Raw genomic sequence first — 23210 nt, 5'->3', positions numbered from 1 at the left:
AGAGGTTAGATCACAAATTATCTTCCCTGATAATGAACACAATTAAAACCATAGGGATTCCCTTCTGTACCACCTCGAAAAGCAAGCCATGCAGTGGAGCACTACATCTGTCATGCTCTACTCCTAACACTGCATTTCCTAGCAGCTGCAGCCACTGTTGGCAAGGTACAGGTCTGGAGAACCTCTGTCCGGTTCCCCCAAAACTGAACTGTTTGTGTCCCATCTCACAGCATGGGCACAGTGCCTTGAAGGCCCATGGCCTTGTGTTTGAAACAAAAGCAGAACTGAATGAGGTTTTCATGAGAGAACATGAGTAAGGTAATGACAGGTTGCATCATGAGATAGGCCACACTTAGTTTCTTTGTCTTAGGGATGGTTACCATTATTCTGCCCCGAAGGCTGTTTTTAGGTTATTGGAATCTGTCTGAGCAAGTTGCTTTGTGAGTTTATTGAGGCAAATGATGGTTTGCATTGGTTCTCATGTGCAGGAATCCCTGCTTCGTTGCATAATACAACTGTTACCTTAACCCTGCTGCCTTGGGCTTGTGCAGAGTTTGGATTGCTACATTGGAAATAAGTTTCTTGCAGTTACACAACTCGAACAGTGATGCAGTAGGTGAGTATTTCTTGCGACTTTTAAGAGAAAGGCTGCTCTTTACCTCTAGCCAGTTAACTGAACTGTTTTGAGTCAAGGACAGACTCAGTTCGGGAAGGGACCAAGAAACCTTGGACTAAACAGTGGGTTTTTAATTTCTTTAGTATCTGGGGTCGTTCCTGGGTGAGAGGCGTTACTTCTACTTGGGCTTTAACAATGTCTCCTTTTTTCTTTTGCTAGTAAAACCTTAGGCACCTAAGACTAATGCATGTTAGTAATGTTAGGGTACTCAAGACTCTCTTCTTGTCAGATAAGCAAATTGTAGGTTTGGCTTTTCAAAACTCATATGTTTAATTATGTGTTTTCACATTGCCATCTTAGTGAGTTGATTCATATGTGTTTTACTTCTAAATGTTCTGCTGTGGAAACAGGGAAGCTTGAGATAAGATACCCATCCCAGGAGAAGAATAAAATGTTTGACCGTTCCCTGATGGGCCCTGGTGTGTGTCAGGTCTGTGTTTTCAACCCCACAGATCCCTGGTGTAATTCTCAGCTCCTGTGTGATCCCACCTGCTAATAATAGGAGCTGCTACTGCAGAATTCCGCTAGCCATAATAAGGTGCACATTGTATAGGAATAAAACCAGCTCAGCTTTATTACGTGGCTTGCATGCCTGGTAATGAATAGAAGGAAGGCGCATTCCTTCACGAACAGCAAAATTTAATATAGTCTCTTCCTGGAGTTGCACCAGTGGGACTGAAAGTTTATCTCAGCATTCCAAGGGCAATAAAAATCTAAATTTAAACTCAAAATGTCTTAGTGGGGCAAGAGTACCCAGAGGCTGTGTACTGTTCAAACTTTGTTTAGGTCATAACTGGTTATGTAAAGTTAGTTTATACCAGCTAGTTGGGTTTTATGGTTTCAAGCAGTGCCTCTGTTACTAGGAGAGACAGCAAGTGCAGGGGATGCGTTTGGAAGTTCAGCTCTGCTTTACGATTGCGTTTCATTCAGCTTCTTACTGCTTAGTGCACAACTGTGCGAAGAAATCCCCAGTTCTTAACCTTCATAGTGCAGACATCTTTAAATATAATTCCTTCCCATAGTTAGATGTCTCAGATATTTGGGATTTAAGGTAAATACGAAAGAAGTGAAGAAGACATTAGGTGAAGCTGGCTGTAGAAGGTCAGCTCCAGTTAACTCCTGTGAACGCAGGTTGGGAAGACTGAATTTATATAAAAAGTAGCCAGATGCTGTCTGGTGGGCTCTCAGGTTGGATATTAGGAAAAATTTATTCGTGGAAGGTTGTGCGAAGCACTGGAACAGGCTGCCCAGGGTGGAGTCACCATCCCTGGCTGGTTGGACAGACGGACATGAGGTTCTCAGGACATGGGGCAGTGCCAGGGGTGGGTTATGGTTGGACTCAATGATCTTAAGCGTCTCTTCCAACCAAAACGATCCTGTGATTCGCAGTTTAGAGCTTCAGTGGTTTTGTGTTCTCCTTGGCTGTAGTGTTAAAGGTGTGGATGGGGAGAGGAGAAACTCGAATGCCGTTTCTGCAACATGAATGTAAGATGGGGTAAGGGAATGAACCAGAGGTTTTCCTGAGCTCATACGATGGATCTGGTGGGAGTGCTGTGTGAGCTCACCAGTCAGCACACCTGCTGTCTCAACACCCTCAGGAGCTCTCTTGCTTGTGTACGGGCTGTGGCTGTTGGATTCAGCCATCGTAAAGGAGAAGTGGGGGTGTGGGGGGTGTGGCTGGGATCATTTTGGTGCACAAACTTAAAGGAAAGCAGTATTCTCGCTTAGTGCCATTTGTTAGGCATTTTCCACTGAGGAAAGGGCAGGAGAACAGCTTTCAACGGAGCTCAGCTTAATGCCACAAATGCTTCCTGTGTTGTGCCTTGCAGTGTCCCTTAGCCTGAGTTAGAAGAATCAAATGTTTTGGGTTTTGTTGGAACAGAAATCGAGGTGAGCGGCCATGGGATGTGAGAAGTGCCGTCTGGGAGAGAAACAGCCAATTTCCAAAACGTTTAAAACACAATTTCCAAATGACTCTTTGGGTAATCATTAAAGATACCAGTGTTTATTTCCTCTCAGTTTGTTCATTCTTTGAAATAGTTGTGCTATGGGGAGCATGCCCAGTATCTTTAAGGTATTTGATATGATGACAAAGGTTGGGAATTACAGTGAATCAGCCTAAATTCCATAAACATACCTCTTGTTGTTCAGGAAAGGTAAAAAGAAATGTTTCGGTATGTTGAAAGACTAATACAGTTAGTACAGCATATGATGTAATCTCTGAAACTGACAGTCTCTAAAACTACAGATAAGTACACAAAGAAAATAGTTGAAGAGGAATCCTTGCCTTTTATAAATGTTGTGATATATTTACAAATCACTTTATGTAAGTCTCCTGATAAATGTTCCAATTTCTTTTTGTTTCTTCTGCATCTTAACTGCCAGTCCCCCTTTTCCGCTGGCTCCTGTTTAATGTACCATTTATCAGTTTTGTCTGCCTTCCCAGATCTACTTAGATTTTCTTTCATCTTTTGATATCTGCTTCACCATGACTACTGCATCCCTCTAATTTCCTACACTTTTTGCATTCACTGGCATTCAGCCATTAGCATTGCTAATATTTTTCAGTCCCATAATAGTGTTATAATGCAGTTATAGGGTCTAGTTATTTGTTGATTGTGCGCTGAAGTCCCCACAAGTCAGATACTTTTTGGTGGGCAGTCATGCAGGGTTTCCATTGATGTCTCTTCTTGTCCAGGCTTCCAGCTAACAGAGCCACAGCTCGCTCGGCTTTCCCGAAAACTCAAATTGCCTCATACTCTCTTCTTTCCCTTGGCTGTCCTGCTTCTTTATAAGATTGTTTGTCTGCACCACGACAGCTTCCCAGCCATGGGCAAACGTGAGCTGTTCCTAAGTTGCATGTTTCAACAGCACTTACCACCATCATCTTAAAAGAGAAATACTTATTACTCGGTAGAACTGTTACTTTTAACCATGCTAGAGCCTTTTCAACAAAATATTGCTGTGTTGGATTGCATTAAGATTGGATGAATATCTAGACGTTTATAATATTTCAAAATTTATTTGGCTATTTCTGAGAAAAAATATTTTTCTTTCTCTTCGTGTCTTTTATGTGTGTTATTTTTGCTCTAACCCTAATTGTGTGGGACCTATAGAAAATAGAAATTTTTAAAGCAAATGAAGCATCGGTTACAGCCTTATAAGGTTCCCTGGGATGAAGCTGTTACTCTAACTCAGTGAAGACATTGCTGCGGGGAACAAGCACTGTATTTGTTCTCCATGGCACTTCATTATTTGGCTTCCTTGAAACAGCCAGTTAAGGAGCCGGTTGTTTCTGATGGCGATAGCAGTTGCTGCAATCCCAGTGAAGTATCTGACTGTGATTTTAAGATATGTGACATAAATTACAGCACAGATAACTTTTCTGCTATATGTTAAAGGCGCTTCACAAGTACAACTCTGTACTGATAATTTAAAGCTGTTGGTATCATCATCAAGCACTCACCTATTCTGACTTGCATGGCTTTCATTTACTTTTTTGATTCCTTACTAATTATTGTGTAGTCTTTATATTTCGTGTTCTTCTCCGTAATCTCACTGATTTATTTTTACTCCCAGGACCAACAATTGCAGCTCCTTATCATTTTAGATTTATTACACAAGAGCAAATGCAAACAAGGAAATTGTACAAATGCAACTCTGTGCATAAGAATGCCTGGTGGGATTTGCAAAGGCCTTGTTAAATGTCCTAGTAGGTACATGCACATATTACAAAGATGTCATGACACCTGTTGATTTCATGTGAACATGGTGCAATGTATGGTGCTACAAACATGGTCCCCAGCAAATATACCGAGAAGATGAAGTTAGTTATTACTTGCCATTAAAAACTGCAGAGCTACTAGAAAAAGAAAAATAATCAGCTTTAGTATCTTTTCCCTTCTCTTAAATAATGTTATAGTAATTAAATTTTAATGCGTAAGTTCTTTGTAGGTCATTAGTGGTATAACTCTGCATATATGTGCCTGCTTCAGAAAACAATTCAGTCCGTAATCTGATAATGTTGAATTCTACCTGGCAGTTTTATTTGAACTTAATTTCTTTTTCTTCTAATGCTGTTACCCGGAGAGTTATGAGACAGACATCAGCTGACAGCACCAGGGGAAGAATAGGTATTGGAAATGGCATAAAAGCAGAAGGGGGGGAAAAAGAATAGTTATTGTAGCATTTATCAGTATTCTACTAATAGTCTGCTCAGACACAACTCTGGAATAAAACAGACATTCACGCTGCAATTTCTTTCAAAGGTTGAAGCTATTCATCTGCAGGGTTACAAGACAAAAGTCTAAACCTTCCAGATATTATAGCTCTTTCATTGTGTTGTTATAATAAGAAGGAATACCTTAAAAAACCATAGCCTTGGGTGTAAATATTCCACCCCAATCCCTTTGGAGGGAATGCAGATCTGGACAGCCATCCTTCCCAGGGTGCTTTTTAAATAATGTCTTTACATGTGAAAACAAAACTGTCTATAGCCACGTATTCCAAACAGGTAATGGAGGCAAGAGGCTTCCACCCATTGGAGTGCACAGAAAGGCTCTTGTTGTTTTCCATGGGTTTTTTACTGTTTCAGCAGAGGTTTCCCTGTGTGTACCTGGGTAGAGCTGTCTGTCTTTTTTTCCTGTGGAAGAGACTTCAGCAGCTGTGTGGGAGATGTGTCTGTGAGTCTGCGAGGTCAGAAACCCATTGGACACGTTGCTGTGTGAAAGTACGTCCCATCCTCTGTCATTCTGGTTATGGGGGCAGCTATGCTGGTAGCTGGGTGCTGTGTCAGTGCCCCGGGCGAACAGACACTTCTAAGGCTGAAATAGAAATCCTTATTCTGGTGGAAAAGGATCTGGGGATGTTGACCTAGAGGAAAAGGCCCTGGGGGTGTTGGTGCCAGCGGCTGAACATGAGCCAGCGTGTGCCCAGGTGGCCAAGAGGCCACCAGCATCCTGGCTGGTTCCAGCACTGGTGTGGCCAGCAGGCCCAGGGCAGTGACCGTCCCTGTGCTGGGACCTGGGGAGGAAAAACCTCGAATCCTGGGGCCGGTTCTGGGCCCCTCACACCAAGAAAGGCCTTGAGGTGCTGGAGCGAGTGGAGAGAAGGGAACGGAGCTGGTGAGGGGCTGGAGCACAAGTGTGATGGAGCGGCTGAGGGACCTGGGGGTTCAGCTGGAGAACAGGAGCTGAGGGGAGACCTTCTGATCTCTGAACTGCCTGAAAGGAGCTTGGAGCCAGGGGGGTCGGGCTCTGCTCCCCAGGAACAAGCGCCAGGAGCAGAGGAAACGGCCTCAAGTTGTGCCGGGGGAGGTTGAGGTTGGATGTGGGGAACAATTTCTTCCCCAAAGGGCTGTGGGGCATTGGAACAGGCTCCCCAGGGCAGTGCTGGAGTCACCATCCCTGGAGGGCTGGACAGACGGACATGAGGTTCTCAGGACATGGGGCAGTGCCAGGGGTGGGTTATGGTTGGACTCAATGATCTTAAAGGGTCACTTCCAGCCAAAATGATTCTATGCACAAAACTTATTCCTGCATATTTTTTAGGAGAGGAGAGTTTAGATCCTGGGCTGCATTCAGACCATATAACTCGGGTATCTGAGCCACCTGGATGAGGAGCTGGGAACAATCTGGTGTGGAGACCTTGGCTTTGTCCTCTGCACATGTCTCACTCTACTTGATATTACAGCATTTCCAGGGCAACCACTTTCCTAAATTAGGGACTTCATCAAAATTCCATCCATTGGGGGAATAACATTGAGCTTTGCTGCACCGAGAGTTATAATGGCAAAAATGGGAACCCCAAGTTAGGAGGGATAAAAGAAAGAAAGAGAAAGAAAACCAAACAAAATGAGTCAGGCACTTGTTGGCTTGGAATTACCAGACCTGCAACCTATTGCTATTTTTCTGTTGCAGGCATTAAAAACTTCAACATTTTCTTTCAAGTTGATATGCTTCAGATTTAAAAGAGCTCATTTTCTCCCTTGGTACAATGTGATTGTTAAGTAAGGAGAAAGAATTGCAGTGAACGATACAGGTTGTCAAAGATGGCATTTCCAAATGTCCAAAAATACGCCTCAAAATGGGTTGTAGTGACCCAGCAGTTTCCTCAAGAAAAATGGGGAAATCATTAAAAAATTAAATGCTTCTCATGGACTCAAATGTTTCCTTTTTTTATTAGTGAAGTCAGTCAGTGTGGTTTGTTTCAAGTTTTGAGATGCGTGGAGAGGATTAAAAATGAAAAAAACCCAACGTTTTGAATGGCAAAAGTGAGCCATTATTTCAAATTCTTGAGAAGATGAGGTAGAATATTTTACTTATTTGGAAAAACTGTATTTTAATACAAATACTTAAACTAATGAATTTGTTCTCCTGATAAATCCCATATTCTGAAATTAAACTGCCATTGAATTTTCAGTTGGAACATTTTATTAATTGTAGAACAGAGTTGACTGGGATCCTAGATAAAATCTGTTTAGTCAAAATATTAGCACGCTGAAGTGGGTTCAGATGACATTAGAAAGCACTTGTCATATTGAATATTATTGGCAGAAAAAGGAAGATGAAAAAATAAGTGATACCATACCAGTATTCCCAGTTGTGAGGTTTAGATATTATTCTACATATTTTCCATCATTCATTCTTGTATAGTCAGTCATGTGTGTTTAGATTTACGCAGTGTGAGTGAGAACATTTAAAGAAAATCCTACTTTCAGGTGGAGTGGCTTTCCAGACTAAAAGTTAAGGGTGATCTTTGCATTGTATTTTTAAGCACAAGCAGTATTTGGTAACTCTGCAGTAATTACACTGTCTTCCAGTTTTTTGCTGTTCTCACTAGTCAGCCCTCGGGAAATATTTTGCGTGCACGTTTGTGTTGTCTGCCTTGTGTCAGCAAATGCATGTAAAACGCTACCAGGTCTGACACCTACTTTGTCTCCAGCGTTTTCCTTGGGTAAGTGACTGCCCAGCTGCATGGGAATAGGGAAACGTCTCCTGGTTCAGACAGAACTCCAGCCTTCTGGAGGTTATTCTCAGCTAAGTCAGTGAAAGGGAGTATAACTAGGGCTTGTTTTGCATGAGATAAACAGGCGTGAGAGAGCTCGGGAGGCGACCTTAGCTCTCCTGTTTGGGTGAAAATTTCTGGCAAGTAAAATGCGTAGATGGAATGAGATTAACTCCACTCCTCCCTGGTTCACGTATGAGGGATTTCTGCGGTACGCTTTTTTTCATCCAGTTTTATGGACAACATTGAGGTTTCCACTGTCCCAAAATCCTAAGAGCAAGTTTTTGTCTCTTTGATAGCTGAAGTAAAAAGAGAGACTGTTCTAATTGTGAATGAAGAATTTCAAATTTAACATGAAAAAGGTAAAACAGGAGCTGAGTTTCATGAGAGCGAGCTTTGTTGACTGCACTGTTGTATTACAATATTTTCAAAAAATCACTCAGTAAAGATTTTTTAACACAGAAGCACAGGAAGATAATTTCCTTTTTTTGACATGCTTTACCTTTGCAAAGTTTCTGGGCTGTTGACAGGTACAACAAGACGTGCTACACTTACATGCTATTAGTGCAGCAGGCTTTGAAAAATGTCTAATGCATTGGCATATTTGACAACTTAGGGTATTAGTTAACAGTAAGACTCTGTAAATAGAGTGAATTTTAGCTACAACTGCTGACTTGAGCATTCAGTCAACATCTACAGTACAGGGCTGAACTATATACAACAAATAATGCCATTTTACGCTATAGAGATGGAAGTTGGCATTATACAGTGTGTATGGTTCCGTCTGAGAGCAGTGGTAATTGCAATATATTGAAGTTTTGTATTGTAATAAAAATAGAGACCATTAGTGGATACCATTTATGTCATTAGTATTTAGTGGCTGTGTGTTGCAGCTTTTTTAGTGCTCATAAAACTGTCTCTGCTTGCAGATATGTGACAGCACTGATATAAATTTAAATGTTTAGAAATCCATAAGACATAAAATATAGATAGTGAATAGGAGCATAACATTATAGACAGAACCTTAATAATTTGGCACACAAATGTTTATATATATGCATGTCTAGTGCAGAGATTAGCATAATGGTGATCACGCTTATACTACAGAAGAACTCGATTAAACAGACAATAACAAATAAGGTAAAACGGAAGCACATCATGCAAAAGCGGCAGAGAATTATTTAGGTCCCCACAAGGGAATTTGTGATCTTAAAAGGTACATCCTCTGCATACCTCTGGTGGGATATTGATTTTTCTCTTTATAGACTTTTTACTAGTCACACCACCTGTTCCGCTGACTGCTATTACAGTTGTTCTTAAGAAGTGATTATGTTAATTAACCAATAAAAAAGAAAAGAAGGTTGTTCGGGAAGCCTAAGCTAGAGGCTGGCTGGCACTTGGTTACCCGTCATGTCGAGACCACGGCAGCACCGTATTGGGAATGTGGGGGCTGTGGAGGAGCTGGCGCTGAAGGGTGTCTCTGGAGGGTGGGTGGAACACAGCACCAAAGCCTTTCCCTAAATACATCAGCCAAACATGCAAGTTAACTTGTTTGGGCTTCCCAGTGTAGGATTTTTGTTCAAGAAATCTGGGAGCCTGTTTGATTTCCGTGCAGAAGATCTCTGGGAAAGCTGTCTTGTTCCTTTAGTTTAGGGAACGCCACTTGGATTCTGCTGGCAGTGACTCTAGGATCAGTCACCACCAGGGCTGGTTTTTCCTCGGGAAGTTCCTGCTGTGGTTGATTTTCCTTTGGGAGATTGTCTGGTGTGCTTCCCTGCCCCGGGTTCCTGTGGCAGCGATGGGTTTGAAGCAAGAGGCTCTGAGACTTGTCCTCTGCATCCCCCATCCCCATCATCTCTGGCTCTGACCTTTGCATCCCGGAGACACCCCGGAGGTTTGTGGCAAAGCTCAGGGGATTTGGAAATCAAATTACACAGCACTGAGGGAGAATGCAGAAAACCATGAAAACACTTCAATCGTTAGGAGTGAAGTGACAGCAAGCAATGTTAGAGAATGAATCTTCCTAATTAATTTTCCTTTCAGAGCCCTTTTCTCCACATCTTTAATTCGAAGTGTGTATGGATGCTTTGGCAATGTTAGCTGTGTCTTTCAGAAGAAAAAAAAAGAAACCTTTGATAAACTTTGTGAATCTCTTGACTGAACAGTAATCGTGCCCTGATTGTTCTGGATCATCCTTGCAGTTGGGTGGGAAAGATGAAGGTGGAAATGATGGTGGGAATGTACATTTGCAGGAGTCTCCTGCCTTACATTAAGTCGTTAAGGTTAGAAAACGAGGTGCTTTTCAGCAGCTCAAGTAATAAGCAGAAATGAAACATAAGCATTCCACACAGTGAATATAAATTATTCTTTCTGTGGCTCCTGGTATTTCTTACTATCTAACTATGGAAAGTGTTAAACTGGAGATCTTATTGTTCCTTTACAAAACATATTTTTGTCTGTTTATCCATTCAAAATGGACTAAAATGTAAATCTGTAAAAGCAGCTTCAAAGCAGCCGTTTATATTCCTCTAAATTCCAAAATCTTTTTGAAACTTTTGGTTTTATTTGTAATTGCGGGATTCAGTGTCGCTTCTTAGCACATTGAATACGGATGGCTTTGAAAATCCGATATGGCACAAAGCGATAACTTGGCAGCGCGCACTACCCTGCTGAGAGACAATTCTAAAGGAAAAGTGATTCTTTTGCTGGGGCTTTGGTTGATTTTAGAATTAAGGGAAATATTAAAGAGCATAAAAAGTCTTGTAATTCCTGCCTACACCACTACATTGCTTGTTACCTTATTTTCCCAAGTAACCTGAGAGCAGAGGCTGCTTCCCGAAGCCATTCCCTACCTAGAGTTGTACTTAAGCCGCTAAGGGCCTGAAATCATAATTCAGGTGAGCAGATGAATTTTTCAGGAGAGAGTATTAATGCTTCACTGGGTCTGTGCACACTTATCCAAAGCATATGGAAATGAAGAAGAGTATTAGAATGATTTAAGAGGAGTGGGCTCTCTAAAACCTATTGTGTGATAAGGTAGAAGACTTTGGGGTTCTGGCGAAACATGAATGAATCTGAGAAAACACGATCCTTCAAGGTATTTGTATTGGAATAACTGTAGTTACTATAAAGCCTGAGAGTAACCTGAGTGTTGCGTATTCCATTAAGCAGGACAGTGGATGTAATGTTGCAATTGGAAACGAGTGCTGAGTTGGTGGCATTGAAAGCACCTGTAGGACTACGTAAAGCAGGTTTTCTTATTCTTGATAATGAATTTTCTTACATCTGTTTTTTAAGTTCACTTTTGTTCTGAGTGCAAGGTGATACTTGGTGTCTAGTTGCTCTCTTGTACGTCCTCATCTCTTGCAGGTAGGCCGTACATCATCCCAGGTTCTTAGGGGCATTCAGCCTTACTGGGTTACCCAAATTACTATGGGTCACGGCTGAGACGCATTAGTGGAATTTAATAGGAAAGCTTGCCGGGTATAGGCTCTTCTCCTCTTACCGCTTGTTATTGCTTTCATAAGAAGAACATATTATTGAAAGTTGTGTTTATAAGACACCCAATGCAGTACAGCTACACACCAGGTTCGTGCCAGATTAGGTCTCAAACCTGACTGGATTCAGGCTCCTGCTGCAGTGCAGATTACAGTTCTTCGTGTGGCCTCACACGGAGGTTGGCCTTCTTCTGGCTTCTTTAATCCACCTGCAAAACCGAGAAAAACAAGTACCTCCGTGAAAAAAACACCTCTGCATCTGGGCCCAACTGTCCTGGCTAAATAAATTACAGAGGAGGCAGCGGCTCAGCTGAAGGGATAATAAAGAGGAAATGTAAGTCTCTTTGTCTCTTACACACATTTATCATTAACTTAGTGGCTTGCTGTGTTTACTATTTATTGGGTATGTTTAGTCTCACTGGACTTCCAGCAGAACAGATCGGGGGTCATCGTCTTTTCCTGCAGTTCAGTCCCTGGGAAGCGCTATGTGGTTAGTCATATTGGAGGCAACACAGGCAGCAGGCTTTAGTGACTTGCGAATGAATCAATAAAGCATGTTCCTGTAGCTTTCTGAATTGTCTCTTTCATTAAGAATGGAATTGGGCAGTGGAAGATCGATTTTTGTTGCAAATCGGAGTTTTTAACCAGTCCTTCACTTAGACTGTGGATTTTTGGAGTCACAAAACTCCCTCAAAAATATTATGCAGGACTTAAACTGCAACAAGAATTGTAAATAGGTGAAATGTCCTTTTTCGTAACGCTTTTGTGAACTCAGAATCACACGAGACCTGATCTTTAGTCGTCCCCACAGCTGAGTAAATCAGTGGGAAGCTGCGGAACGTGGCCCATGGAGTAGCTGCCATGACGTTGGTAGGAGATACTGGAAAGGGAAGGTTCACAGAGAAATGTTACTGTGGGCTAAAGACAGAACTGGTATCGCAATAAGGATATAAGGACATCACAATTGCTTGGAGCACCTCTTGATAATTGAGATGTGTGACATAATTAAACTCTGCTTGGAACGCAGTCATGCTTTACTCATCTAAAGTATTATAACACAGGTATGGAACAGGCTTAAGTTTTGACAGAGAGCTGTTTTAAATCTACTTATTTTTGCTTCGTCACTATGTGGCTGTGAAGTTCTGAAGAAACCTTTACAGATGTGGTTTAGCTGAAAACTCTTTTCCTGCATGGCAGGTACTGGCTTAGGTGCGTGAGCACCTTGACCGTGCTTTTAGCATGGATAACGCAAGGTTCATCTTGGAACCGCAGCTTTCAGTGCACACGTGCCTTTCTGGCATCTGGTTTCATGGACAGACAAGGGGGGTGCTGCATATACAGTTCTTAATTTTTTTAACAGGCTCATTAAGTAGGAATTTGTATTTGCAAATCCTGAGGGAGCCATGGATGAGGCACAGTGCTGAGCCCAGACTAAAATCAGCTGAATCAAAATCAAGAGCAGCATCAACAGTAAGATGCGGAAGCACAGAGCTTTAAGAATTGATTAATTGCCAGGCATTACTTTCCACAGAGGTAATGTTGTAAGGTGTTGGCTATCAAGAAGTTGCTACATACTCCAAAACAAATTGAAACCAAATATGTTGTTATCATCACCTTTACGTACAATTACCTTTAGCATCTACATCCCTGCACAAGGTAAGATTGTGTTGTCCAGTAATTCTCTAGAGAGGCAGTTAACATTAATTTTCTAGTAATTACTATGAAAGAATTGATTCATGTTACCTACATATAAATAGGTTTATATTATTATTATTCGTTCATTGCTTGGTGCAAACAATCTTGATTCTGCCCTGTTGTTCCTTCCCAGCTGACTGTAGAAGCTCAGAGTTACATTTATCCCTGAACGATGCCCATAAATGCTGTACATACCCAATTAAAATGTTCCAGCAGTGGTGCTGTAATAGATGCTGGTGGTACAGTGCCTCAGTGGGTGGTTTCTGGTTCAGTTTTCTGTTACACAGTCAGAATGTGTGGTTCTGCTTTAGCACTGTTGCGGTGCAAGCCCCAGCGGTCAGGAACTTCTTAAGGATGGGTGAGCTTTGCAGGATCTAGAGGCTAAGATGACAGAAATCTGAAGTTTTTCAGAGCTTAGTGAGAGAATGGCTTTTCCTTTCCCTCAGTGTTTTCAGGTGGAAATCTTCCCCTGAATTTTCAGTGGTGTATCAGTTTTTGTAGGAGGCAGCAAGCTGAAGCGATGCGTTTTCTGTCTAGAACAGAGCACACCTTAGGTGGGCTGAACATCAGCAGATGCTTCTGAGGAGCTTTCCTAAGGAGGGTTTTTATGCTGTCCTTGATGTCCAGACAACACAGCTTTAGCCATGGAGAATTCTCTGAAGCAATTAATAATGTAATAGCCATTATTAAGGGTCTGTCACACAAGAGTGTGAGAGAGGAGTATGAGACCGATCATTATTCATTGTCGTGTTTACAGAAGAGGTTATACAGCTCCCACCGGAGACAAGCCGATTCCTATCACTCTGAGGGACTATTTTTGCACTCACTAAGGATGAATCCGTGTACATTATTTATTTTGATTTTCACAGGTTCCATTGTGAAAAAGGCCCAGAAAGTGAAGGCTTTATTCTTCCATACTCAAGAAAAATGTCTATTCAAGTCATGGAGTAGTTTGATTGAATGAGGGCAGTGAAACTCTTCCACGGTGGAAGTTTTTTAAAAAAGAGAGGTGAGTGGTATTTTTCTTCCAAAACTTGAATGAGAGGAAATGGAAAATCTGGTAAGTGGGTTGCCCTAAAATTAGAAGCATCCCTCAAAGCTGTGGGCAAGTGCTCTCTGCATGAGAGTGCCCCAAAAAAAGGTATGTATGTGGATTTGTTCAGGAGGAGCAGATTAATTAATGCTAGTGTAAATGCTTGGGGTTATTAACACTAGTGTAAACTGCTGAGAAGAGATGATGGATTTTCCATTTACAGCTGAAGACTGGAAGTATTTCAGGAAGATGCGGTTTAGTCAAACAGAACTAACTGGGTAAAAATCTGATATAAGCAGTCAGACCGGCATTTCTGATGGCCCCTTTAGACCTTAACATTTATTTTAAATGTTAAACTAAAACCTCTCTCTGTGTTAGGGTTTGCACAGCACATCTCGGTGGACTTGTAAACACTGCAAGCGGCATTAAGGTTTGCAGTGGGGCTGTAATGTTTGCATGAAGGATGGCTGGCCTTCTCATCCTTGCTTGTGCAATGGAGATGTCCAGACAGTGGACATGAGCAGTTAAAAATTGACAGTTGTGTTGTGGATGAAAAGGAGTCAATGAACATTAAAACAATCAGACTGTCACAGAGCGATAATACTGTCTTTCGGCTTCAGTTCCACAGATGGGCATTTACAGCCCCCGTGTAAATCCCACTGAAGTGGGAGGCTGGCGCAGTTCTGCTCACCAGAGGAATCATGATGCAGAACAGGGTAAGTGATTCTCAGTGACTGTGATGGAGAAGCCTGCCCAACATGGGCAGCTTTTCCATCGGAGGCTCTTTTTCAAGCCCTGATAAAATTTGAACCATAAAGTACATAATAAGAAGTTGGTGAAATAAAGAAAAAAAAAAATGCAGAATTAAAACCTTGGCTCTTGTGCTTCCCCTTCTTCCTGGGCTTTGCACGAGCCCAGGAAATGCACATGGAAGTTGTTACCAGTTAGGGATAAACAGCGCTGTGGAGCTACAGGCTGGAATAGGGTTAGAGCCTTCACCGAAGTTCTCCAAGGTGAAATAATGCCACTTTTGTCTGGATAGAAATATTTGCCAAAGCTCATCTTTGGGGTTGATATTTTGTTAAAACGGAACACCCAGCCAGCAATGTTGAACAACGCAATTTAATGTTCTTCGACGGAAGTTTAAGTCAGTTTAAAGAAGGGTGTAGTTCAGCTTTCTGTATAGAAAAATAAAGTATTTCTGTTTAAGAGATTATGTTAAAATAATAATAAAAAAGTATTTACCCTAACCAGAATTCTGTTGCCATTTCTTAGGCAGTTACATGTTCTGAGGTGGCTGCGCTACTCACATGGGACACCTGGGTACTGCCCGGCTCTGCCCTGCAGGTCCACAGGTTGGTGTGGTTCACAGTCATCACAAGAATTAGTTGAAGACCATAGGAATTAAATATTTTTCTGGTTTATTATCATGTGCTAAATACTAAATGATTCTGACAAATATTCGCAGAGAGATTTGACGACTGACCTGCAGACTGCGCACTGCTTACCTATGTAAGCTACTAGTATTTCTGGGAGGCTGTAGTTTATTAATGCATTATTATTTTATTGATGTTCAATTGATGTCTTATTAAATGTAAATTAGATATTTGGGAATAATAATTTAGTGGGATGAAGCAGGTGAGATTCCCCCAGGATAGTTTGTAATGAAGCTTCAAATTGTTAATAATCCGAAACTCATAAATAAATTATCAAGGGTGGAAAAAAATGCAAAAATACTGAAATAAGCTCTGCAAATGCGAAGTGGTGGCGAACAGACGCATAATGCGCTGGGGGATGTGTGTGATAATGCGCATTTAGCACAAGTCACCTCAGTCAGGATCTTGTCACCTGTTTCTTCAGTAAAACCATCCCCACTATCCCAGCCTATAAAGACAACGCGAAATCCCGAGGGAGTAACTCGGTATGTGTACCTTGTCCTCACTGCAGTGGGACCTGCAGAAACTCGGCACTTCAGGAACTGCTGCTGGGAATGTGAAGAGTTAAGTGATGCGGCAGGTTACTAAATATAAAGCAGCTCAGTGCATTCCGATAGAGATTTGGATGTATCCAGTGTGGAATTTTGGCCCCAAGTCATTTTGGGTATCTTGATAGATGGTTTTCCTCTAACATTAAACCCAAGGACACTCTAGTTACTCACATGGTGTTTTTGGAAAGAAAGCTCAATTAAATTCTTTTAGAAAATTAACAAGGAGATGATTGGCTTAGTCACTGGCTTAGACTTTCAACTAAAATTATATTCCAGGAATCTGATGGCTGTTGAATGGCCCAAAGGATTGCAAACTGGAAATTTGGCTTAATACAAGGTACAGAAAAAAGACAAATGTGCTGCTTTTCTGATGAAGGACCTTGGTTGCTAGGAAGAGAGTATTCAAGTGTTTGCTTATGTTGTGCTGTGGTTTCAACAGTGTGGAATAAACAGATTACACCATACCTTTCAAATAATGTTTTAACTAGTGAAACTATAACCTAACGAAGAAATTGCAGTAATCACGTTTCCTCAAAAATAGAGAATTACGATATCTCTGTAATTAAACTGCTGTATTTTTCAAACATAAATCTGCTGGCTAATACATTTTTATACATTTTTTTTGTAATTAGAGATTTCAAAATCAACTTGTTGTTGAAAACTAGAAAATTCTGCTCCCTCTCCCTAAGAGGGTAAGCACAGAGAAGTCACTTGTGTGATCTGCAGCATCCATAGCAAAAATCCAGAGCAAAAATTAAAAAGATCCCTGGCGATTTCTCATTTAGGAATAAGAGAAGTCTTGGGGCTGGTTTTACACATGGGACTCCTCTTTTTGCTCTTTTTTTGTCCTGAAAGAAAATGAGATATAAATTACTTCAAACACACCACCTTCTGCAGCTTTTATGCTATTATATTTATATATATATATATTTATGTTATTTTTATATACAGATATATATGTTATTACAATTGAGAGAATGTGTAAGAACTGAAGGATTAATTAGACATTAAGTAGCATTTAAGCCGTCAGGCGCCCTGTGTAGCCCCATAAAGCCGGGCTCAGGGAACAACCATCGCGCAGCCTCCAGAGACACCTGCACATCTGTGGTTCTGCGTCTGCCCTGGGCTCCCTTGAAACGCTGCCGGTACTGGTGGTGCTGCACATCTTTATTCCAGGTTACACGTGGTGAGGTGGAGTAGAGGACGTTGTTTATAGTAATTGGTCATCAAAATGAAAGAGGAAACAAAAGGCCGATAATGCAAGACTATCATTAAGTGCCAAATGTAATTTGGCAAAGGTGTTCCTTCTAGATTAGATAGCGGCACTATTTCATGAGATCAGTGTTGCCTCAGTGACTCCAGTACAGTCTTGGTAGCTTTTTCACACCTGGAATATTGTGTCCAGCTGTGGCCCCTCAGTTCCAGCAGGACAGGGAACTGCTGGAGAGAGTCCAGCGCAGCCACCAAGATGCTGAAGGGAGTGGAGCATCTCCCGTGTGAGGAAAGGCTGAGGGAGCTGGGGCTCTGGAGCTGGACAAGAGGAGACTGAGGGGGGACTCATTCCTGGGGATCAATATGGAAAGGAGGAGTGTCAGGAGGATGGAGCCAGGCTCTTCTGGTGACAACCAGTGACAGGACAAGGGGCAATGGGTGCAAACTGGAACACAGGAGGTTCCACTGAAAGGTGAGAAGCAACTTGTTGGGGTGAGGGTGTCAGAGCCTGGCCCAGGCTGCCCAGGGGGTTGTGGAGTCTCCTTCTGTGCAGACATTCCAACCCGCCTGGACACCCTCCTGTGTAACCTCATCTGGGTGTTCCTGCTCCATGGGGGGATTGCACTGGATGAGCTTTCCAGGTCACTCCCAACCCCTGACACTCTGGGATCCTGTGGTTCTTTTGACTAACAAATATGAAGAATTGTGGAATGCCCTGTGCTTAAACAATAACACCAAAGAACTCGGTGAATTACTGACCCTTGACTGTGGTCAGAAATCGCTGTAGAACTGGGATTGACAATGTCTGAGGTTTGGGAGAGATACAAATCACATCTGCGGCCTGATTAGCGATGGAGCCAACCTTGTAGATCAGCCACAGCCACGAGTGCAGCGCTCGACAGCAAACGGTAAATATTCTGGCTCAGGAGTACGGGCCCGTTCTTGGTCATGTTAATGGAAAAGCATCTGTTGACTTGGTCTGGAGTTTGAGCTGCCTGTGCAAGGAAGTGCATTAAGTATTTAACCCAGCGGTTGCCCATCTTTATCTGCACATCTTACCCAGCCTGATTCATTTCATTACCAATATAACGTGTTCTTGCTGCAACCTTACTCTACAATGTAGCCTTAATGTAACTGCGGTGCAGTTGTAGGTCAAATACTTTTATTTCAAAATACAAGGTGGGAATAGAGAAAGCAGGTGTCATACACCAGAGAGGCAACCTCCTAATGGCATTTCAATTACATTTTCAGAGTAGGAATGATATTCTGGGTGTTTTCTGTATCAAAACACAATAGTAGCCTGTTGACAGCAGCTCATTGTTTCCTACCTGGCTTCTTTCAGACCTCATTGTGCTCCTGGAAGGAAAGAGCTGCATATACGTTTGCATACAGACCTGTGCATCCCTTGCCTGACGCCAGCTCTGCAGCAGGAATGTGCATCACAGCTGCATTTTCCATCAGGAGAATACGCTAATTTTTGCTGCAGCTACTGTATTACCTGACAATTATTTTCTCCAGTCTCTTGGATTAACATTGTCTGTGGTTGAGTTTAGAATCTCCAGATGTTTACATATTGGTTCAAGATATCTGACAATAGAACAGACCTTTCCTATTGTTTTTGAAAGCTGGATTACTGTCATTTCTTAGGTGCCATCGCCTCTTCTCCAGCGTCAGTGGGTTGTGAATCACGCACACGCAGCAGAGAAAGAACCACCCACCGCAGCCTGCGAGCAGCACGACGTTTCAGCTGGATGACTGCGCAAGGGGTTTGCAAGATCGCCACTAATTTTTTATATTCAGAGTTAAATAGAGCAATAAGATGGAATTTAAGCCTTAGTGCAATGGATTGAGGCTCTTCAGTCAATCAAATTATAGTTCAATCAGTTCATTTTAATCACTTCTCTAGAGAGAAGTAAACCCCTATGTTGAAGAATATGCAGCAATTTTATTGATGGAAAGTTTAATTGTTTCATTTTTCCTTACTGTCTGTAACACACTAGACTTTTAATCAGTGGGAACTGAAGTTATAATGAAGTAAAGTCCACTTTCCACAGTTCACAACTAGCTGAAAATAATTGGGTTGAGACTCCCATCCAGACAGTGTAATGCCTCTGGCATTTTCCTGAAAACTACACTTAATTGCTTTGCTGATGTTGTTAAGTGGTCCTGAGGGGGATGAAGTAGTAAAGCTGCCCACATATGCAGGGAAACAATACACAAAAAATGTCTTACAAGGTCCTTAAAGGAGGACCAGCTAGTGACTAGAAGACAATATATGGCTTTTTTTTTTTCTCTCCTTTTTATGCCAGGGAGAACACACAGGAGAGGCTGGTAAAATAAACTGTGGAAATTCTATAAACACTAACAGTATTTTTATTTAAGGGCAGAAAGCTGGGGATTACAAGAACAGAAAAAATCAAGGCAGACCCTCTTGCAGCCTAAGCCTAGCTTAGTTTGCTGGGCTGAAGGCTGGGCAGCGCTGGCTGTGTGCAGCTCCTTGCTCTTGTCCCCAGGGATGGAGGACAGCGTGGTGTCGGTGCTCTGCAGGGACAGATGTGAGCCAGCTGTGAGACCAGAGCCATGCCCCAGCAGCGCTGCCATCAGCCTGTGTGCCCATCAGGCTCTAAATGGAGCCAGAGAAGGAACAACTTGGGAATTTCTCCTTATTTAGTGCATTCCTGGGAAACCCCCCCTCAGTTGAATGGATTTGTTTAAAACGATGCATTAACTGCTAGACTTAAGGATATTCTGATACAGAAATGTGTTATTTGATAGAGAAAAACTTGTATTTGGAACACATGAATTAGGTAGCGCTCAGGAACTTGAATTTAAGGTTGGAGCTGTTTTGGGGAAGCAAGGACCGTAGGGCTGATTTAGCTGTAAGCAAGTGTTTGGTTTTGTTTTTTCCTTGTCTGTTGACAAATGCAGGCACAGTACAGTCTCTCTCTCAACAGCCTGACCTTCCTCAGCTGGTATCTGCGTAAACTTTAGTGTGGCTTTTGCTTAGTTTATTCTTGTTTTCACAGGCTCTGAGCTGAACAGCTGCTCCCTGAGGACTTCCTAGAAAGGAACGCAGGCGAAATTTAGCCACTGAATTCCGAGCTGAAGTCTTCAAAGTTCTTTAACCCTATGTTTGACTCAGGGGGCCCTCAAGAGCTTCCACATTGGTACCTCAAGTGTTGGCCACCAGAGCTCTCCCAGCACCTGAAATGAAACTTTTGCTGCTGGAACACACTTAAGTCTAGACAGAACTTGAGTGCCTTGGTGTGTCACCCCACATGAGCCTGACAGATCCCCACAATATTCATAAACCTTTTTCTCCTATGGCAAGAGAGTAACCTGCCACGGGCTGGACCCACCAACCATACTCCAAGGAGATGAAGCCATCAGTTGTGAGAACAGCTGGGGAGCGGCCTGTTGTGTCCGATTTCCTCTGCCTGCCCAGGAGAGCAGCCCAGCAGCAGCCATGCTGTGCGCTGCTGTTCCAGGTGGGTAACGTGGTACGGGATGGTTTGAGCAAACGGGGACTGTGTTGTGACAACTGATGGGAGACACTGCTCGGGTTTTGTGCTCTTACTGATGCCAAGGCACTGCAGGAACTAGGGCAGATCTTCACTGCAGAGGGAAAAAAACAACCTTGTGTGGCTGGCTGAAGTTTGCCACTGTTGTCTGGCTTGTTTAGAGGATACATTCCCCTGACCCTGCTTTTGGAGGCGGGGTCACAGAATCCCAGCCTGGTTGGGTTGCAGAACCTCTGTAGATCCCCAGCCCAGCCCTGCTCACACAGAGTCACCAGAGCAGGTCACACAGGTGGGTCCAGGCGGTCTGAACGTCTCAGAGCAGGAGACTCCACACCCGCTCTGGGCAGCCTGGGCCAGGCTCTGGCACCTCCCAGCAAACAAGTTTCTGCTCATGTTCAGATGGAGCCTCCTGTGTTTCAGTCTGTGCCCGTTGCCCCTCACCCTGGCGTTGGGCACCACTGAGCAGAGTCTGGTCCATCCTCTGACACCCACCCTGAGATATCGATCCATTGATCAGATCCCTCTCAGCTTCTCTTCTCCAGCTCAACAGCCCCAGCTCTCTCAGTGTCTCCTCATCAGCCGAGTGTGTCTCCAGAACAGCTCTGCCTCCCTCCTGGGCTCTTGTGCTCCAGTCTTACCTGGGTCTGAGCAGAAACAGGAGGCAGCGAATGACTGGACATGTTCTCCTCAGCCGACACTCTCTGGTTACAACGTGGTGCGGCCTCCTGAAGAAATTCAAGTTCTGTGTTCCTGTACAGGCACAAATCTGACTGTTCCCCCAGAATGATACAATTTGTGTGGTTGTCATCAAAGCCAGCATGTATTCATTTGTGGGAGCGTGTCGGACACCATATGTCAGTGAGACGCCTTTGATATGTTGGTGTCCGAATCATTTTTATTAAGAGCTGAATGGCATAAGTTTACACGTAAACATCTGTTCTATGTACTGTCTGTATTCCTTATACTTTCTCTTGACTAAGAATTTGATTGAAACCCAGGAAAAGTGTGGGATTTTTTTTTTTTTCTCTTTTGGTAACCAGGCAAAATAAAAATTTGATTTTACTAGAAGTTTGTTAAATGAGAAGACTATTGGTTTAGTGTTGGGCAGGCTTCATACTGCATGGATTTACTGAAAATGAACCATGTAAGAGCAGCGTGTTAAACCATGACAGTAAATTGGTTTCATCCAGAAACTTTTCTGATGCAGTTAAAGAACTTGAAGTCTAAAAAATGACTTAATAAAGGAATGAAATAATACACTGTGTTTGTGAGGGTGTCACAACACAGGGATTCCAAAGCAGTTACTGCAGCTCATCAGTCAAATGAGCCGCTGGGGCACCGTTCAGGGTGCTGCAACCAGCCCGAAGGGCACAGCTTGGCCAACAGCGATGAACAATATCTTACCATTATAGCAAAATGATGAGAGATGCGTTGAACGAGCTGGGAGCACCTGGAGAATCTAGAGACGAGCGTCTAACGCTAAAGTACAGGAGATGCTTTAGGAAGCGAGCGGCTGTGTTGGCCTCAGCAGTGTGGCAGCAGGAGGAGGCTCCAGAGAGAAGAGCAGCGAGCTGTGTTCCAGCAGCGGCCCAAGCGCTTCTTCAGCCACTGCTCCAGCAGCCAGTCTTGCTCTGGTGAGTGTCCCACGGCTGCTGGGTTCTACCTCTTGAGAAGAACTCACCAGTGTCAGCTCTCAGGGGACGTACCGCAGTCTGGTCTTCATGTGCTGCTGTACAGTTTGGCTCAGGCCTTAAAAAAACAAACAGCCATCACATATGACATAAGCTAATTAAATCTAAATCCCAAGGCTTCACGTCATTGTCACAGAATCCCAGCATTTCATAGCCACGACAAGCTGGGTGCTCTTGGAGCCACAAGCCAGTTGGTAAATAATGAGCACAGTAGGCAAAGTGCAGCCGGGGCAGGGTGGGTGCCTGGGATCAGTGCCATCTGCTGGCACTTCAGGATAGTAAAGAACCCCTGAGCTAAAATCACCGCAAATATCCTCAGAATCAGCCACGGTTCCAAACAACTGCACGTGGTGAATGCTGTAAACCACAGCGAGGAGACGGCACTTCTGCAGTTTGTGGAGTGGCTTGTGTCACCTGAGCAATCCAAGAGGCAAACACCTCCCCATTCTGGATCGCTGAAGGTGTGCAGGAAATTCTAAATCCTGAGAATAGATGGGGAATTCTGCAGCATCAAAATCCTGCTCCATCCCATCCCAGCCGAGCAGCCGAACGTCCCCGTGGGCCTGGACAAGAGCCGATGTCCCCATCCTCATGGCCCTGGGGCAGGTTCTGGCTGCTCGTTCAGGAGCATCGCCCCTGGATGTACAGCACAGAGCTGTGCTTAACGCAAGCAGATACACCCACAGCACCCACCGCGGTGAAACCCTGCGAGAGCAGCACGAGCTGGCTGCCCACATGTTCCCGTGTCACCCCCACCGAGTCAGATCTTAGACCAGGGAGGCGGCCGCTGGTACTGACTCATTTAAACCAAAACTCGCTCCTACCGCCTGCCCTTCCCACACAGCCAGGGAGGTGGAAAGCACCTGTGGCCTTCACATTGTCATTTTAGATGT

At 43.3% G+C, this 23210-nt stretch overlaps 2 long non-coding RNA genes across 6 annotated transcripts in view; one reads left to right on the top strand and one right to left on the bottom strand.

The window, feature by feature from the left end:
* LOC110360363 (uncharacterized) overlaps positions 1-21883 on the top strand; it is a 31303-nt gene extending 9420 nt beyond the window's left edge. The window contains exons 3-7 of the long non-coding RNA XR_010465865.1: positions 13743-13882; positions 14527-14622; positions 15182-15261; positions 18753-18871; positions 20132-21883. This is a non-coding gene — a long non-coding RNA (uncharacterized LOC110360363). The remainder of the gene's footprint in view (positions 1-13742; positions 13883-14526; positions 14623-15181; positions 15262-18752; positions 18872-20131) is intronic.
* The window catches only part of LOC110360364 (uncharacterized), a 258116-nt gene continuing 239606 nt past the window's right edge, over positions 4701-23210 (bottom strand). For 2 of the 5 annotated variants that reach the window (XR_010465862.1, XR_010465863.1), the window contains 3 exons: positions 22031-22375; positions 13069-16741; positions 4701-11387 (listed from right to left, as the gene is read on the bottom strand). This is a non-coding gene — a long non-coding RNA (uncharacterized LOC110360364). Of the gene's footprint in view, positions 11388-13068; positions 16742-21264; positions 22376-23210 lie in introns of all 5 variants that reach the window. The other 3 variants (XR_010465861.1, XR_002416200.2, XR_010465864.1) reach the window with 3 other exon arrangements.

This window comes from Columba livia, chromosome 13, assembly GCF_036013475.1.
Source record: "Columba livia isolate bColLiv1 breed racing homer chromosome 13, bColLiv1.pat.W.v2, whole genome shotgun sequence".
In the NCBI taxonomy this organism is placed as follows: Eukaryota; Metazoa; Chordata; class Aves; order Columbiformes; family Columbidae; genus Columba; species Columba livia.
Note: the sequence above shows the minus strand (reverse complement) of the source record. Positions and strands in the feature narration are given on the sequence as shown.